The sequence below is a fragment of the Acomys minous genome (assembly GCF_964271855.1).
Source record: "Acomys minous genome assembly, chromosome: 11".
NCBI lineage: Eukaryota > Metazoa > Chordata > Mammalia > Rodentia > Muridae > Acomys > Acomys minous.
Genome location: NC_140492.1, coordinates 112602208 through 112616085, shown reverse-complemented (window position 1 = coordinate 112616085; position 13878 = coordinate 112602208). Strand labels below are relative to the sequence as shown.

Sequence of the window (13878 nt, the reverse complement as noted above, 5' to 3'; positions counted from 1 at the left end):
TTTTGTATTTACCAGAAGACAGTCAATAACAGCAGACAAAAAGCAACTCATTAGAATAACAGCAAATATTTGCAAGCCATGTACTTGATAATGTATAACATATTATTTACTATATTAATATATTAAATCCCAAAACTCAACAACATAAACACTTGGCTAAAAATGGGAAGACTTGAAGAGACATTTTTCCAAGTAAATACAAATGATCAACAAGTCAACAGTTATATAAATGGTACTTAACATTACTACTGTGGAAATGCTAACCAAAACCACACAGTGCAATGTTACACTCATTAGGAAGGGTACTATTAATAAAGCCAACAAATCAAGGATGTGCATAAATAGGAGCCCTTTGCATTGTTAATGAGATGGTAAAAATGTATAGCTACTGTAGAAAACAGTATAGTGGTCCTTCAACAACAACAACAACAACAACAACAACAACAACAACAACAACAACAAAAACTAGCCAAAGAAACCAAATAAAAAGCAGAATTCCTGTGTAATTCATAGTAGGCAATTCTTTCCCTTCATACTCAGAAGAATAGAAAGCAGAGTGTGAGGAGGGTATTTGAACACTGTTGGTTCCTTCTTCTAACAAAAGCATGTGGAGAGAGAGCGTGCCTTTACTCTGCCTCACAGGTCAAGGACTCAGCAGTCCATCATGGTGAGGCTGGACTTCAAGCAGGAGCCTGAAGCATCTGAGCATGTCACAGACAGAGAGCAGAGGCCGAATGAATGCCTCTGTTCAGGTAGCTTCCTCCTCATCACACCTCCAGGACCCAAACCCAGTGACTGGGGCTGCCACCTTCCAGCGAGGGGCCTCCCCCCTCAATTATTCTAATCAATATAACCCCTCACAGGCTCGCCCAGAGGTGAAAGGTCCGTCCCCTCACAGTTCTCCCTCATGGTTTGCCTTCCGAGTGATCCTACATTTCTGCGAAGTTAATCACACTAATCATTACATACACCTATAATCATAACATCACTGCCCACAGAGAGCCAATCCAACTGTTCATCCACAAGTAAATGGAAAACCAAATACAGAATTCATGTGTCATAAGATACTACTGTCTTAATAGAAGAAAGGAAATTCTGAATCTGCCACAATATGGGTGAACATTGTGTTGAGTGAAAAAAGAAAAGAGAAATGTTATATGATTGCACGATGTGAAGCAGAGCAGTGAGAGACATAAAGGTAGCAGATAAAATAGTGGGACAGCGGGTAGTGGTTGTTGTTTAGTGGTATATTGTCACTGTCATAAGGTGAAAATCATTTCAGAGTAAGTATGTATGTATGATGCCTGCCTCAACTTGACTATTTAAAACTGCTGATTTTCAAAGTGGTCAAGATGGTACATGATTTATACTGTGTGTATTTTGCCACAATTAAAACTACTGAAAAGGGGCCAATGAGATGGCTGAATAGGTAAAGGTGTTTGTGGCCAAGACTGGCCACTTCAGGTTCATCTGAGAACCACATAGTCGCAGGAGAGACCCAAGTTGTTCTCTGACTCCCACATCTGTGCCTGGTGTATGTGCGTGCACACAGTGCACACAATATTACACAAAAATGTTTTAAGAACTACATATTAATCTTATAGAAGACAGTCTACATTTTTCCTTCAAATAGATTCTCCTACTAAAGTAAGATTCAAATTACATCTTTTCTCTCAGTTTACCCAGTTGTAACATTTCTGAAAACTTGAGTTATTAAATTACATTATATTAAATTACATAAAAACGCTTTACATTTGTAAGTGAAGTCAAGTTTTCCTTTCTAAACCCAGAGAGTGACAATTAGGTGTTTTACCTAGATAAGTACCTGGCAGGTCTGCCATTTTCTTCACTGCATTTGACCCTTAATGTAGGGAAAGGCACCCTGCTTCCTTTGACCCAACCCAGTAAACCCAGCACTGCCTTCCGTGATAGGCAATATTTCTGCCATGAGTTATCAGTTCTTCCCTCTGGAGATTTCCCAGTCTGCAGTACCAAGCTTCTACTATTAGCTTGGGTGGCTTCACAAAATAGCACAGAAATAGCTCGTAAACAGTGGTGGGTTCTGCTAAGGGCTCTGCCCTTGGCTTTCCGTAACGGCTTCCTGTATACCTGTGTGTGGATAGAGGAAGAGGAGGAGGAGGAGAGGGAGAGCTCATGTGTCGTCCTATAAAACCAGCCCTGAAGCACCAAGACCCCATTCTTATGACCTCATTGGCTTTCATTTCTTAAAGGCTCTGCTTCCAAACGAGTCACATGGGAGATGAGGACTGTGTGAATTTGTCAAGGCCAAGATTCAGGCCACACCCTTGGCAGATCAGAGAAGCGCAACGGCCTCTCATCTGTCCCAGCTTACCAGTGGACAGCACCAGGCCACCAGCAGGTCCCTGTGCACAGTGTGCCCTCTGTCCTGTGCATTTGTACCGCTGTTCACCCTACACTCTATGTCTGAAATGACTGGTCCCCTCATTCAAGGGACACTCGGCTCTGCCAGACTCCGTCTTTATTCACCTTCAGCACGTGGAGTTCTCTGAGGACACAGCCCCATATATGTGACATTTTCGGGCACCTAATGCATCCTCGATTTCCACGTGGACAGAACAGTGGAACCGGCAAGCTCCTAGGGACCCAGAGGAAAGAAAAGAATACAGTGATACACTCAGAGTAGAGTGTACATGTAAGGCAGAGAAAATTTTCAGAGTTTTTGACGATTAGAAGATGCACCAAAGAAGACGCCTTCAATATGCCTCGGGGCTGTAGAACTGAGACGGAATGAAGGAACATGAGGTTGTCTAAAAGAGAGTTCTGACAGACCACGGCTGAAAGGAACCAGAGAATGCAAGTCCAAGAAACGGGGTGGATAGGCAGTGGGGGTTGCCCGTGATAACCTGCAAGCCCGAGGGTTTCATGGCTCCCTGGAGAGTAGCTCTCCAAGAACATTGTTCCACACGAGGTTGCCTTTGCCGTTTTAGGTTCCAAGGATATGCTTTAAGGAAAGAGGCTATGGGAGGCAATAGGCAGGGAGGGTAAGGAGGAAGGAAAGCTATCCAAACGATTTTAGGCAGTAGGTGAGCACTGGGCTGCAGTGAGTATCTCCCACTCCTATGCCCATAACATATACATCCTTATTAGTGCAGTTGATTATTTTCGGAACCACTCTTAGAATCTGGTGATTGCAGGGAGTTTATGTAATTTTTGGCAAATATTTGATGTCTTATTACTACTTTGTGAGTTTCAGATGTCTTAATTAAAAGACAGAGAATTTTATTGGTAATGGAAATGGATGTAATTTACCCCGGGAAGCAATTTTCAAGTGGCATGCCTTTTGGTTGAATAGTATGCGTACTTTTCTTTGGTGCTTGTGTGAATAAACAACTCTCCAACTCTTTTGTGCTTTGGGGGCAGGCATGATCTCTTAGTTTTCCATATTGCATCCCTCTCGGCTTTCACTGAACTCTAGGTCAAAGAAAAGTACCAAGATGGGAGGCCATGGGCATTTGTCTTACTACTGAATTGTGAAAACCCTAGGACAAAAGACCAAGACAGGGGACAAATTGCCCTGCTGTGGTTTGGAGGGAGAAGCAGAAAAAAGGAGACTTGGCCTTGCCATTTTCCCCTACTCCCTCAAGGGGTAGAGGGTCTCTGAAGATCCCTTTGTGCTCCCCAGTCCCCACTGTGTGCAAAGCTCCAAGTCAAGAATCTCTTCTCTGCTATGAACTCCTGTCCTCATCTCTCTGCCCTACAGAAGACGGGAGCTAAGGGAGGTCTTATACATCGGGAGCCTTAGTGAACTGGCCTTCACCTGGCCTCCCGTGTCCCTGAGTCTCAAAAACAGGAGGAGTCTTCCAGAGGCAAGGAAGCTTCTCGTTTACTCTCAGGAACCCTGAGTTATTAGGGTTTGGGATCAAGCCAAAGGGTGAACTCTGCACTTCAGACTTAGAGACACGACTCTCTTCCTCACACAATGTGTGGTTTGATACAGGAATAAAATATCCTCGGTACAAAGGAAGCCCGAATCCCCTAATCTGTGGCTTCAGAGGAGACACCAAGCCAGATAAAGCACATGAGTTTATTGAGTCGATCTCAAAACATTGTTCACACATTAAAAAAAAAAAAAAGATTAAAGTAAAAATATTTCAACCAGACGCTAGATGATGCATTTTAGAAATACTCCTGAGCCATCTAGTGCTTCATATACAAGACTCTACAAGTCTGGATGTTTTAAATCGGGTCAACAGCTATATCAATAGGGAGTCTCACACTGGATGAGACGCCCATCTCCAGACATGCTGTTTTGGGCCTCCTGGCCGATCCTTAATTCAGCTTGACACCTCACTATGTTTCTGACATAGCACAAATATGAGCACATATTGCATATGACATTTTTCTCAATAATGGATCACACACGTGCTAGTCCAGTAAGATAATATCGCCAAGAGACACTGAAGCCATCTTAGTTACTAGTGGTATACAGCACAATGTTCCTACCAAGGCCAAATTTCCTAAGGACATGTTTCTTAGAATGTATCCTTGTATTTAAGTGACATAGCACTGTGTGCATACAAAACCATGTGTTTTACAGTCATCTGCCAGTTCTAGAATTTATGAACATAAACGGGGTGCCTGGGAATATTTTATTTTCCTCCTGGAAAATGCCCACAGCTGCTTATCCTGAACATCTGGGGTAATGGAACTCTAAACAGAATAGAGCGTGTGTGTAATGCCAGGCACACTTAATCCCTCTTTTGAATGAATTACCAAAATTAGTGTGAAGGAAAGAATTCAGTAGGCCTAAAAGGACCGACCTTTAATATCACAGCTAATACATTGCAACACAGAAACCTCCCTTGAAGTAGATTTATTCTTACAGAGCCCTGTCACATAGGCTGAAAGCAAGCCAAGCTACGACATCCAAAAGCAGTGATAAATGGCCATCTCTGGAGCAGGGAAGGTATCCAGTGAGGTCTCCATGGTACTGGACTGAGACCAGGTTAATTTAATATCTTTATTCCTGTTTCTGGTAAGGGGTGAGGGGTAAGCAGTATCCCCTGCTGGTCTGATGAATGCTTCAAATTGGCAACTGTTTTTTTTTTAATTACAACAATAGTAAATATGATGCACCATGGAAAAGCAAGGCTAGAAATATGGCATAAAAACCTAAAATGAGGTTCAACTTGGAAATACAAATGCCGATACAATTGGGAATTATAATATGAGACATGGAGATTGTCCAAAAATCTGGCCTGAAGGGAGAGGGGATGGGGAAGCAAGGAACCAAAAAATAAAGTAAAATAAAATAAAATAAAATAAAATAAAATAAAATAAAAATCACAGAACTTTTCATTCCCAAGCAGGATGTGGTATTTTTGAGAGTAGAGATCAGACAACCTACAGACAAAGAGTGTGCAAGCTGGAGAGTAGAGATGAGGTCTGAACAAGGCAACGGAGTCCAGCTAGCATGGCAGGTGATGCACGCTCCTCAGCACACAGGCTGCAGGAGGAGCCTGTGGCGCTTCCAGGAGAGCCAGCGGAGCTCCACCATCCAGATTTACCACATAGCCTGAGGTTACTGGAAACCAGCTACAGTAGAATCATTTTTCGTACTCCAGGAAGATGGAGTAGGTGGCTGCTGACAGACATTTTAATGGTCTGTCTATGACAGTCAACTTGTGTGCAAAATTAAAATGCAAAGCATTAAAATGGCTTTCTTAATCCTTCAAAGAGAAGGTAGGAAATACAGGCTAATGCCATAAATACCCAACTATGGCCAACAGTCGGAACCCAGTCCAACAATCTTTCTTCTAATGATTCAAATGCTGAAGAAGTTATGTGGAGAGTCGAGAGAACCCCAAGATGAATGGGCTTGCCAAATGAATGGGAAGTTTTTCTTTTTGTTTGTTTGTTTGTTTCTTCGTTTTGACTTTTATTAATACCATCTCTGGTCATCCTGAAAAGTTATTTGCGGGCATTTTTAAAAATTTCATCAGCTTTAAAAATAATTGAGAATATTCTTCCTCCCAAATCTGATAGGCAAGCTTAGTGAATAGTGTACAAATAATTTCTTCCACAATGCAAACTTTAGAGTGCACCAACAGTAAAAAGAGTCATCTAAAACCAAAGTGCAATGGGTGTGAGGCACTTCACTTCCACGGTTTCTCTCAGATCGCTGAATCTGAGTAGATTGCCTAACAATGCTGTGTCTCTGCCATTATTTTTTATATCATCATCATCATCATTATCATTATCATCATCATAATAATAATACCTATGCTTATACATCATATATGTGAGATAAAGTACATAGTCCAATGCCTGGCATTATAGCTATTAAAAACATACTAGCTACAATGGGGTTAAAAGGCAATTCGTTTACTTATGCTAGGTAACACACAGCTGATTAGTCATTTGGATTTCACTTCATTTGTCTTCTACTGTGTAAGCACTGGATGTCTACAATGCAATGCCCTGCCAAGATCAAAGAGCAGGATTCTAAGAGCCAGGCACACCTGGATTCCAACCCTGCCTCTGAGTCTCGCTGGCTGTATCCTTGTGGGTGTGTGATTTGACTTCCTGGCACTTTGTTTCCCTTCTCCGTAAAAAGGATTATGTACTTCATGTGATTGTAAGTGATGAAGATTCATGGGCCTGAAATGTGGTATTGGATGTTGACTCCTCCTGCTGCTTCACACAGGTCCAAAGAGTTAGAAAAATCTGGAGAAGTATTTCTCTCAGTCCTCCTGGATTGTGGGTCAACTTATCCCAACTATTTCCTAAAACTGGGAATGGTTCCAGGGACAAGCTGCAGCTGAGGACACAGAACAGAAGAGAACAGAAATCAAGGACAGTTGGGAGACATAGCTGTGGGCAAACTCAGATCCTTGTGGATGGAAGTTGGCTGGCCCTGGTGTCATTGGGCAACGACCATGGGAAAGAACAGACAAACAAGAAACATTGCATGGTCTTAAAGATACAGAAAAGGCTTCAAAATCAGAAAAAAAAAAGGAAGGGGATTTCTAGGAGTGGATGGTGGGGGAGTGAAAGATGAGGGGAGGCCTGGAGAAATCTCAGATGCTTAAAATGTTTGCTTGCTTTGTGTTCTTAAAGTATGGCTTAAATACCACATGCTTTTTGGACCACTGCCACCCCTTCCTTAACTACTTGTGGGATTTGTTTTTTCCCCCATTCATAAAGCATTGATTTATCACAAAATCATTATTCTAAGCAGCATTTTTTATCAGCCCAAACAATCAAGACTTTTATTGTATACTATTCAAATTAAAGGGTCCGGATGAGGTCACAGAACAGACTCTGCACAGTAAATACCTCTCTCCCCCACAGAACACTTTGTTTTCTCACTCCACTGGAGAAGAGAAGAGCAGAAATAAATTTTGACAAAAGAAAACAAAATATCTCCCTTAAAAGGGTTTAGAAAACTAGAAAGATGACAGAGGGCTCTACAAATAATGTGCAACTGTGGTTATTAATGAGGGATAACAAAGTTATAGATAACAGAATAAAATTAGGCAAATTGAACTTGACCTTACTATCCCAGTGGATAAATATACAAAATATGAATAGTCTATGAAGATATTTATTATTAGTCCACTCACCTTATGGTCTATAAAGTGAGCCCCTCAGAGATTAAAATCAGTGACTTTCTAGTCACAAATTACTCCCTGGATGATGGTTGGGCCTTTTTGGAGGTTTGTCAACCCCCAAGTTGTTTGAGAGCTTTTTACTGCAGGGGTGGAATTGATAACTGATACCCCTGGGGAGCTCGTAAGAATTAAGAACAGAATGACTCAAGAAAGAGTTACTTGGAGAAATTGGTCAAGTGTAAGGCAAACAGGGGACGAGAGAGATCCTTCTGTGATTTGGGCAAGAATAAGGTGTCCACACCCTTCTCCGCTTACCCCAGCCCCTGTGAGTTCCAAGTGAGGCTTGGAAGAGCTTTGTCCTGATTACCATCCAGAGGCCCCTGTAGTGCTCTAGCAAATTTCTTAGAGACAAATTTATTAATGAGGATCCAGCAGAGAAATTGCGTTCCCATGCGTTTAATTTGTTAGCAGAGTTCGCCATGTATCTTCCATGTGCACAACTTTTATGACTTTTTAGTAGAGTTCTTTATTGCTACTAATCTAGTCTGGCCAACTGAACCTCTTTCCATCAAAAAAGACGCCATCCTTGTCACCATTTGTTGTTGTTGTTGTTAACATTTTAAAAGTTCTTTTTCGGCAGCACAGGAGGCTGGTTGCTCATTGTAACGACAATGTATGAAGTCACTTGGTGATCAGACAACGTAATGGCATATTCCTCTTTCATCTAACAAGATGGAATTCATATTTTGAAGTAACTTCTGTCTTAGACCTTTAGGCAGCATGTGCTGGTTGGAGCCATAGTAGTGTTTCTCGAGTTCGTGGACATTCTGGTTTTTTTGACTCACCTTTTTATGCGCACTCTACAATGAATTACCAACTCAGAACACCAGAGATGCTTGTTACACGAATTATCATCACATTTTTATTATATCAATTTAATCTTGTTTGTCATGCCCTATAACTGGAATTAGCATGTGATGTATTATTAGGTAATTACTCCCTTCATAGAACTGTGTGTTAAGATGATAAAATATAAAATACAGAAAAATAGTTGCTATTTGGAAGATTTTTAAAAAGCATTCCCTGTAGGGTCTTGCTAACCTATGCCTTCTTGACAACTCTCATTTTTTTTTTGAAGATCTCTGGTTTCTGGTGGGAGGCGTCCCACCCAGTGCTTGGAACTCTCTGTTACTTCATGAATATGAAGTGATGCTTTGAAGAAAAGAAGCCTTCTATAACAGGATTTCACCAAATTAACAATTCATCTTTTGTTTTTCTGAATGATGAATTTTCTACACAGAGCAAGCCTCTGACAGCAGGGCCTTAAACAAATAAAATAAAATAAAATAAAATAAAATAAACAAAAAAGCCCCTAAAAGCCCAATGGTGGTGGCCCATGCCTTTAATCCCAGCACTTGGGAAGCAGAGGCAGGTGGATCTCTGTGAGTTCAAGGCCAGCCTGGTCTACAGTGTGAGGTTCAGGACAGCCATGGCTACACACAGAAACCCTGTCTCAAAAACCCAAAAACAAAATACAAAGCAAACTAAAAATTACAGAACAAAAGTCTAATGGTCTCAATCTCTAAATAAACACGCAAAAAGCATGATCCCACCCTACCCACCCCCAAATCTTGAAGAATAGTCCTCTCTCATGAGGAATTTTCAGGGTAGTTATCTTTTTCCCTTTTTAAAATACTTATGCGTCATTGTAAACTTAAACAGTGGTTTTGATACTATCACAGGACTAAAGAGATACCTTATGGAACATTCTAGCCAATTATCCTTTCAAGCAACCTTGACTTTCCCAGGTCAAGTAGGGCTGAAAATTTGAGAGTGTTGTTTGTTTGTCTGTCTGTTTCCACTATAAGCTGGAAAGGTCAGAGCTAGCTTGTCCTGAAGCGCTTCTGGGATGTGATTATTGCTACTTGACATGGCTTCAGTTATTCACAGGCGATTCGACTGCAGCCACGTTGGACCACGTTTTGAATGAAGCCGTTGGTTAGGATTTATAGAAGTGTGTTTTAGGTAAAGATACCTCTCCTATAGCATGGCAGCCAAACCAGACCATAGTCACCACACTGATTGACACTTTGTTGGAAGAGCTAACTACTGGGGAGGGATGTGTAGTGTTTGGACCTAAATGCTGGTGTCATTTGGCCACCTCTCCATTGGGTGGCAGCACATGTTCAGAACAACCTACCAGGACCAGCTAACAATATTTCCAAAAGGAACTGGTAGTTCTTTTCATAAATTCTAATAATAGTCTCTTTTAGAAAAACAATTCATTGGCTATGTAATTGGCAAGAGATTAATAAGAACTAATACATACTTGCATCGATGGACTCTTTAATAAGTAATTAAAATACACAAACATCTGGAAGCTAGTTTAGGAGGTATATATATATCATATATATGTGTGTGTGTATATATATATATATATAGTGTCACTATTATATTACCAAAATTTCCTTCCATCTCTGGAATTCAAGTTTTTAAAACCCAGTTTTATAACAACAGGAGATCTAAGAGAAAACTCTGAATTAGGAAATATGAACTCACCAGTCTTTTCCATCGAGTGTCATCTGGGGCTCATAATCCTGTACTTGGTGTCTAAGCTCATTTGAAGGCTGTGGCCATTTCTGTCTGGCAGGGTTTTGAGCTATATACACGATCTTGTTTTCAACATGGTATAGGTGGAAGCTGCTAAGTTAGCATTCCCACAGAATCACGTGTAGAGCCATTTGGTCAGTTTTCAAACTCTTACATGAGTGTCTTTTAGATTTGGTGTTTAGCCATTAACCTACTCACATCTGTGCGCTGGGCCAAGGCCAGGGGTCATACACTTCAAGGACTAGCTTTTTGTGAATCTCTGCTGTGACTATTTACATTGAAGATGCGTTTCAGAACCAGTGAATTGAGTGAGGGTGCATCTTAGAAAGAGTTTTGGGGCATAGACAAATATCATCTCTACTAAAGTAAACTTGGAATTATTTGCAAGGGAGAAAAAAGATTATTAACACAAACTGAAAATAAAGGGATCCCAAGTTGCTCCAAGTTGGAGCAAATGATGGAGAATTCACAGGTTTTGTTGAAAACAGTTACAACAAACAGTTTACCCACGTAATTGTCGTTGACAGCCCACTAAATTCTGCCATAACCATTCTTAATGATTTAGGTAGTCAGAAATCACAGCTCACTAAAAGGAAACTGGGTGGGAATAACAGCATATGTGCTTATAACATAGATGCTCAAATTGTAATAGTTCTTTTTTCATGTGTATCTACAGACATTTTTACATGGCATATGATGGGAAATGTACAATTCTTTTCTTTCGCCATGGTAGTTACAATAATAGATTTTTCATAGGGATTTTTTTTAAAGCTTTTGCAATTTCACCCATTTGAGGAAAATTATCCTGTGTGTACAAGTTGAACTACAGAAATGCAGGTTAAGTCTCACTTTTGGTTAGTCCTGTGCTTGGTTTCATCTGTAGATCGGCCGTCAGCACAGAACGCCACGTAGATGCAACGTCAGGTTCCCTTGGCCATTACGTCAGAAAGCCTCCCAGCAACGCTGTACGCCGGAGAAGTGTGTCAGAGAAGACCCAGCCGACAAGAGCACATGTGCCTTGGCAGCAGAATGTACAGTGGGTATTTTCTTCCCCATGGTTGTTGTTGTTTTTTTTTAAACAGATGTGCTTTGGTAAGATTTAAGGTTCTTCAAAATAGATTTCTTGATCAGGTGAAGGCTGAGATGGAGGTTCCCGTGGACACCGTGCGGTGGCACGGAGCAAACGAGACAGCCAACAATCCCTGAAGACCGTGGCGAGAGGAAAAAGACGGTTGGACCTGAACCGGGCTCCACGCTGTTGGCTGCCTATGATGATGAGTGTCTGAGGTGGCAAAGAATGGAGCAAGAACAAGCCATGCCTATTGTATTTAGTTGTCCTCTCTGCTCTCCTCCCTGCTTGCAGATAATGGTAGTGAGGCGTGGCTTGCGCGTGTGACAGGATTTCAGCCTTTTGCACTCCTCGTTCCTGCCTCGGAGCACGTCTCGACTATAACCTGCCTTGTGTTGTTCCTTGGGTAAACAGCGGAAAGCTACAGCAGAAAGCTTCACCTGGCAGCCCGTATGGAGAGTCGGCCTACACGTGATTTCGATTCGTTTTTTCCCATTGACTAAGACTGAGATTAAGAATCCCCTTGCATTCTGAGGATGTCTTTTTCTTCAGAGTAGCTTGGGAAGATGTTTTTAAGCCACCGTTCTTGGCGCGGACATACAGCCACTTACTAAGACATCCCAAGAACGTCTCCTTCACGGAGCAAGGGAACCAGTTTCTGCGAGGTGGTTAGCTTTGGACTAACTAGAAGCAAGACTTCAGTTCCGATCAGCTTCCTTGTCAAGTTCCCAGCGTGGCCTAAATGCTAGTTCGACTACAAACACCTGAAGATGATAGATCTGATTGCAAACCAAGCTCTTACCATCAATAAGGAAAGAGCCAGCTGTGTTCATTTGTTTGCCTTTCTAATGATGACCTGCAAGTCCAACAGGTGAAAGAACCTCACACCTTTTCCCCATGCTTCATCAACCTGCTACTTTACTCAGGGCCCAGATCTGCAGATGCTAAAAGCTTTCCCAACTTCCTTGTTACAGGTAGACGCACACCCTCCCTCAAATTCACATGCCAAGGTCCTAACCCAAATGTATCTATATTTAGAGGTAAGTAAGGTCTTTAGGGAAGCATTTACAGTTAAGTGAAGTCATAATTGGTAGGGTCTTAATGGGAGAAGATGTCCTTACAAGAAGAGGAAGTGACACAAATTGATTTTTCTCTCCTCTCCTGTCCCCCTCTCTCCTCCCCTCTTCTCTCCCTTTCCTTTCCATGAAAGATGTAAGGTCATGAGGAAACACAGCAAGGAGTTAGCCATCTAGAAGGCCTAAACAGGGCCTCACCCGTAACCAACTCTGACGACTTCTGGATTTTGAAGTGATAACCTCCAGAGCTATGAGGAAGCAACCATTGCTTAAGCCATGAAGTGTTTTTTTTTTTTTTTTTTTTTGACTTTGCTGAGGTGCCCTCATCAGAGCAAGATAGTTTTCCTTTACAGGAGGCGTATGGCCGCCTTCCCATCGGTCACTTCATGGTGCTGGTTTCCTTTGTCACATGTATCACAGTTAGTGATGATTATTTTAATTTATTTACTTTGTCTTGACCATCAAGGTAAAAATCTCTAAGATCACTGCAGGTGTTTTATAAATTGTATGGGACAGAGAAAAGCCAAGGGACCATGACTCCACCACAAGAGAGGTTCAGAGGAACGGAAACAGCAGCTCAGAGTAGAATAGGGATGAGAAGAGCACCACTGGGGACTGACATCTGGCTGGAAAATATGAGCCAACCAGACTTGCTGGTAGACATGATTTTGAAGGAGACCGAGCTGGAAGGAAGCATCAAGGATAACACTGGGGCTTGGACCACAAAAGAACGAGAAAATCGTGATGGCATTTTAAGAGGTGTGAATTAACGTGCAGCCGGTTCTATTGCAGAAGACGCCTAGTATGGATGCTTTTTTTTTTTTTAAAGATTTATTTATTATGCATACAGTGCTCTGCCTGCATGTACACCTGCAGGCCAGAAGAGGGCATCAGATCACATCATAGATGGTTGTGAGCCACCATGTGGTTGCTGGGAACTGAACTCATGACCTCTGGAAGAGCAGACAGTGCTCTTAACTGCTGAGCCATCTCTCTAGCCCCAGTATGGTTGCTTCTTATTCTAGCTCATTGCTTCTCAAAATTCAAATGTACACACGGGGGCTATCTGGGAATCGTTTACAAATTTGGGTTCTGGCTTAAGATCTGCAGTCTATTCTTCATCCAATGTTACATGATTTGATTACTATAGATATGTAACGTATATTAAAATCACACGGTGGTGTGACCTCTTTTATCTTTGGCCCGTCTCTTTCAAATTAGTGTCCCGACTATATTAACTTGGCTCATTAGTAACAGGCAACATTTCCAGAGATTAACGGGAGCCAACACGTTACAAACTCAACAATCGCAGAGAAACCTTTGAAGGAAGTACATGAAGAAAAGTCTAATATATAATGGGCAGACATTAGGCAAACTGCTGTAAACCACAGACAGAGGGACGACTTTAAAGGCAGCCAGAAGGAAAACGTATTCACCGTGTCAAAGCAGTGAGACAGGAATCACAGCTAACTCCTTTTCAACACCCATACAAGAGGGCAAGAGAGCATTATCTTTAAAATACAGCAAG

The 13878-nt window shown here is 41.7% G+C and overlaps 1 protein-coding gene and 1 long non-coding RNA gene across 3 annotated transcripts in view; one reads left to right on the top strand and one right to left on the bottom strand.

The window, feature by feature from the left end:
- LOC311608988 overlaps positions 1-11479 on the top strand; it is a 50005-nt gene extending 38526 nt beyond the window's left edge. For both annotated transcript variants that reach the window (XR_014783212.1, XR_014783213.1), the window contains exons 3-4: positions 11089-11241; positions 11337-11479. This is a non-coding gene — a long non-coding RNA (uncharacterized lncRNA). The remainder of the gene's footprint in view (positions 1-11088; positions 11242-11336) is intronic.
- Positions 1-13878, bottom strand: part of LOC311608986 (uncharacterized protein) — a 94015-nt gene that overhangs the window by 14502 nt on the left and 65635 nt on the right. The gene's annotated exons all lie outside the window — the stretch shown is intronic.